A 5,926-nucleotide genomic window follows, 5' to 3' on the forward strand; every position below is an offset into this window, starting at 1 on the left:
CCACCTGCCCCTGCCCCCACCCCCTCTGTGGCCCAGGCTGGAGCGCAGTGGCACGATCACGGCTCACTGCAACCTCTGCCTCCCAGGTTTAAGAAATTCTCTGCCTCAGCCTCCCGAATAGCTGGGATTACAGGCACGTGCCACCATGCCTGCTAATTTTTTTTTTTTTTATTTTTAGTAGAGATGAGGTGTTACCATGTTGGCCAGGCTGGTCTTAAACTCCTGACCTCGTGATCCACCCACCTCGGCCTCCCAAAGTGCTGGGATTACAGGTGTGAGCCACCACGCCCGGCCAAAAGCATTTTATGAATCTATAAAATGTGCTTCCATTGGCATACCAAATATGTCTGTGTATTTATGTGTTATATACACAATGTTTTACTACTAAAATAATATATTAAAGAGCTCTAATTAATTGGCTTAAGAAAATTAAAGCACTACTAAAAAAGAAAAGACTAGTCAAACGCTTTTTTAAGTTTATGTAACTTAAGTAAAATCTTTAATCAATAAGCTAGCTTTAAAATTATTGGTAAAGTAATATTAGAAATGTCTTAAGAATTGCCAGCATACAGCCTGGGTGTGGTGGCTCACACCTATAATCTCAGCACTTTGGGAGGCTGAGGCATGCGGATCACCTGAGGTCAGAAGTTCGAGACCAGCCTGGCCAGCATGGTGAAACTCTGTCTCTACTAAAAATACAAAAATTAGCTGGGCAAAGTGGCAGGTGCCTGTAATTCCAGCTACTCAAGAGGCTGAGATAAGAGAATCACTTGAACCCGGGAGACAGAGGTTGCAGTGAGCTGAGATTGCGCCATTGCACTGCAGCCTGGGCAACAAGAGCAAAAATCCGTCTCAAAAAGAGTTGCCAGCATATATCTTTGTTTGCATTTATTAATCAAGCAATTTCATACTTATCTCTGCCAAACAATAGAAGGTGTCAAAACTTGGCACAGGGGTTATAGCAAAACTATAAACCAAGTCCAAAACAGAATGGTCTTTGCTTGTGTAATTTTTAATAAGTAAGACATTTATACTGCTTTAATGAAAATACCTGCATCTTAAATTTAGTAAGATTACCATAACTTCTGATCTTGTAGCTCTAGGCAATCTAGTCCACAGGAAATGAGGAGGTTTGTTTTGGGAAAGGACTGTTTCTATCTTTGTTTCAAAGCTAAACTATAAACTAAGTTCCTCTTAAAGTTAGTTCAGCCTATACCCAGGAATGAACAAGGATAGCTTGGAGGTTAAGAGCAAGATGGAGTCAGTTAGGTCAAATCTTTTTTCACTGTCTCAGTTATAACTTTGCAATGGTGGTTTCATAACTTTAAATCATATCACAGTTTTCATAAATAATCTAAGTAAACAATTAAAATAATTAGGTAAATGTAATGGGATAAATACTTATAGACAAACTGATCATAATTTAGGATGCAAAGTTAAATTAAATATCAGAGGTTTCATTATTTGGGTATTTTCCAATAAATATATATTGTAGGAAAACATTCTTGCTTAAAAAAAAAAGTGTATCCTTTTTTAAAAAAGGTGAACAAGTTTTTTCTAATTCAAAGCTAACTTAAAGGTTATGTATGAAACAAGGTAAAAGGAACCAGAAAATAAAGAGATGTAAAGAAAGTTACAAAAATAAAGAGGTATTGGCCGGGCACGGTGGCTCACACCTGTAATCCCAACACTTTGGGAGGCTGAGGCAGGCGGATCATAAGGTCAGGAGATCAAGACCATCCTGGCTAACATGGTGAAACCCCGTCTCTACTAAAAATACAAAAAATTAGCCAGGCATGGTAGCGGGTGCCTGTAGTCCCAGCTACTCGGAGAGGCTGAGGCAGGAGAATGGCGTGAACCCGGGAGGCGGAACTTGCAGTGAGCCGAGATTGCGCCACTGCACTCCAGCCTGGGCGACAGAGTGAGACTCCATCTCAAAAAAAAAAAAAGAAAAAAAAAAAGACTCCTTCTCAAAAAATAATTAAAAATAATAAAAATTAATTAATTAATTAATTAAAAATAAATAAAAAATAATAAAAATAAAGAGGTATTTTTTGTGGTAAGAAAGCTTAAAGAGAAATAATTTTATATGAGAATCTTGTATGGTAAATTTAATCCTAAAATAAAATGGTTGTTTAAGAAGGAGGGATGTTCAGGACAAACCAGAAAGTCCCAGCATGTCACAAATGGTCAGCGTAAGTCACAATAAGAGGATTTATATTAAAAAACATAAACTTTAATATGATCAACTTGTCATCTTATTATTAAGTTTTGGTTCACTTAGGAAAAAAACTGAGATAAAAAATTTTTTCTTGGCCAGGTGCATGGTTCACGCCTCTAATCCCAGCACTTTGGGAGGCCAAGGTGGATGGATCATTTGAGGTCAGGAGTTCATGACCAGCCTGGCCAAACTGGCAAAACCCCATCTCTACTAAAAATACAAAAATTAGCGGGGCGTGGTGGTGCGCGCCTGTAATCACAGCTACTCAGGAGGCTGAGGCAGGAGAATTGCTTGAACCCAGGAGGCAGAAGTTGCAGTGAGCCAAGATCATGCCATTGCACTCCAGCCTGGGCAATAGAGTGAGATTCCATCTCAAAAACAAACAAACAAACAAATTTTCTCAGTTAAGGTTATTACACCCATGTATCTTCCCGTATGTGCTTTTAAAATCCTTGTGACATTGAGTTACAGGGTTTTGATTCCTGGATCTAAAAAAGACATCAAGTCCTGCTAAATCTTAAACACTGACAGCAATTAAAGCCTCATCTTTAGGCCCCATAGAAGATGCCAATCAAAGTAAACTGCATTCCTGAGACATAGGGCAAGAAATTAAAGTTATTCAACTCCTCAAGGCCCAGGGACTATTGTGGAAGAGGTAGGCACCTAAGATTGTAAGCGCCAATTTTGAATGATAAAATAAGTTCAATTTCTCTATAAATTAATCATTAATGTTAAAGGCACACTGACGCAAGACCAGCATATAGGCCTATGTCAGATTAACAAGATTTTCTTGAAGCATTATCCAACTCCTTAATAAAGGTTATAAAGGTTATAAAAGGTTTATGGAAGTTATATCTTATGGTCAAGATTAAAATTTTATAGATTGTTTATAAAATTTTGGCTGCATGCTGGGTTTTTTTTTTTTTTTTTTGACGGAGTCTCGCTCTGTTGCCAGGCTGGAGTGCAGTGGCATGATTTCAGCTCACTGCAACCTCTACCTCCTGGGTTCAAGTGATTCTCCTGCCTCAGACTCCTGAGTAGCTGGGACTACAGGCATGTGCCACCACAACCAGCTAATTTTTGTATTTTTTTTAGTAGTAGAGACGGAGTTTCACCATGTTGGCCAGGTTGGTCTCTATCTCTTGACCTTGTGATCCTCCCGCCTCAGCCTCCCAAAGTGCTGGGATTACAGGCATGAGCCACCATGCCTGGCCCATGCTGTTTTTATTAGGGCTTATTGTTTGGAAAATTTAGTTGTCTGTCTCAAAGAATAAAGGTTTTCTCCTTTTTTTTTTTTAATCCTTGAGTTATCACTTTGGTTAAATGAATGACTTATTTTACAATGACCTGTGATCCTATTTTGTGATATCAAGTGTTTAAAACCTTTGATATTTGATAAACTTTCCAAAATTGGATTATAAATTATGTCTTTTTTCTGACCTAATTAGTCCTTTAAGATATTTAGGTTCCCTTAAGTCCAAAAAAAACCATAATTTGGCTTATTTGATACAAAAATTATACAGGAAGCATTGTCAAATATGAAATGGTGTTGGGTTTTCTTTGACCTATATTTGTATAAATATGTTATTGGTATGTGTTCCAAAATTAAGGAAAACTATAATTATGATATCATTTAGTGTACATTATCAGTCATAATCATAATTGTTATGTTAAAATTATTGTGTGCCACAGAAGTAACAAATTTCTTCATCAATTGTGTCTTTGACTATGGCTGCCCTAAGACTTTGTCCATCCATGGACAATTTTTTTTTTTTTTTTTTGAGACGGAGTCTTGCTCTGTCACCCAGGCTGGAGTGCAGTGGCGCGATCTCGGCTCACTGCAAGCTCCGCCTCCCGGGTTCACGCCATTCTCCTGCCTCAGCCTCTCCGAGTAGCTGGGACTACAGGCGCCCGCCACCATGCCGGGCTAATTTGTTGCATTTTTGGTAGAGATGGGTTTCACAGTGGTCTCGATCTCCTGATCTCGTGATCCGCCCGCCTTGGCCTTCCAAAGTGCTGGGATTACAAGCGTGAGCCACCGCGCCCAGCCCATCCATGGACAATTATTGTCTTGTTTTGGTTCTCTTTAGAAGATGGTCTTATAATCAGCTATAAAACTATAATAGGTGCTCTTGAATGGAGGTTTCTGATAACTTTGGAGATTGTGGCATTAGAACAGGGGAAAAACTTCCAGGACTCATGGAGAGCTAAAACGTTCATGAGTATCAAGCAGAACAGGAATTAACTGCCTGGACTGAACTAATCTTATTGACTTTTTGCTTAAAATGTTTGCTGATCCTTTGTTTTGTTTTTCAGAGCCTTAAAACTTTTCTTTTGAGCTACTGACAGCTTTTAACAGTTCGGTATAATTCTATGAACAAAATTTGGAGCATATTTGTTTCTCTCTACATAATTTCTCCAGAATTTGGAAACTATTTGTGAGTATTTTTAACTTATGGTAATACGGTTATTTGCATAAATGTAATAAGAATCTGTTTTCATTTGTAACCGGACACAATTGGAGAAAGTAGTTATTATACCAAGGCTTTGACTGGAATGGTGTGCTTTCCTTTAAGGAATCAAACTTGACTGATGCAGTCAATAAAGCCTTTGGGAAATTGGCCTCATATTTTGTGTACACAGTCCACGTACAGGGTTTCTGACCTGTGGTAAATAAAGTATGCCACTTTCTGACAGGCGCAGAAGCCCTAGGTTTATCTTGGAATGTCACAAGGAAAGGAAATTCACTCAACTCATAGGTATTTGATGACACAAATCCATGACTGGGCTTGGCTTTAAGAAATCTTACCTGAGATTCCTCTTATGGAACAAGTTCCATCAAAGCCAATTTAAAAGCCTATGTAAAAAATAATTATTCTCACTGCACTGTATGCAAATAATTAGGCCAAGTGTAATGAAGCAAACCAGTTCTACCATGATTTATCTTTAGTAAAAATGGGAAACTGGAGAGAGAAAAATTGTGTTTCAAAACAATAGTACACCTGTTTTTTTTTTTTTTTTTTTTTTTTTTTTTTTTTTGAGGCGGAGTCTCACTCTGTCGCCCAGGCTGGAGTGCAGTGGCGCGATCTCGGCTCACTGCAAGCTCTGCCTCCTGGGTTCACGCCATTCTCCTGCCTCAGCCTCTCCGAGTAGCTGGGACTACAGGCGCCCGCCACCACGCCCGGCTAATTTTTTGTATTTTTAGTAGAGACGGGGTTTCACTGTGGTCTCGATCTCCTGACCTCGTGATCCGCCCGCCTCGGCCTCCCAAAGTGCTGGGATTACAAGCGTGAGCCACCGCGCCTGGCCTGTTGTTAGATTCTAGTCTTGCCTAATGCTATTTCAATTTTTATTATTTTTCTACAGTTTGAACCAAATTCTAATTTTTCTTGGCTACAAGTCTTCAAAATAATATTTTCAGGTTTTTTCTTTCTTTTTTTTTCTATTTTGCCTAATTTGGAGTCACTGAAAACTCAGCGGTGCTTTCTTAAAGCCCTGTGAACTGAAGCTAGACAACTTAAACTTCAGAAGAAAATAACAGCAACCTATTTACATACATAAGCCACTTTCATACCTGCCTACGTATGAACTTCAGAGTAATGTGGCCTATCTCAGTTTTTCCAGGATTGTTCTTTTGTTTGCTGTTGTTTTTCTCCCTTCCTCCCCGCATTTTCTCTTTATAGGAAATGAGACTTCACAACCTGC

Source organism: Hylobates moloch, unplaced genomic scaffold (genome assembly GCF_009828535.3).
Source record: "Hylobates moloch isolate HMO894 unplaced genomic scaffold, HMol_V3 SCAFFOLD_16, whole genome shotgun sequence".
Taxonomy (NCBI): domain Eukaryota; kingdom Metazoa; phylum Chordata; class Mammalia; order Primates; family Hylobatidae; genus Hylobates; species Hylobates moloch.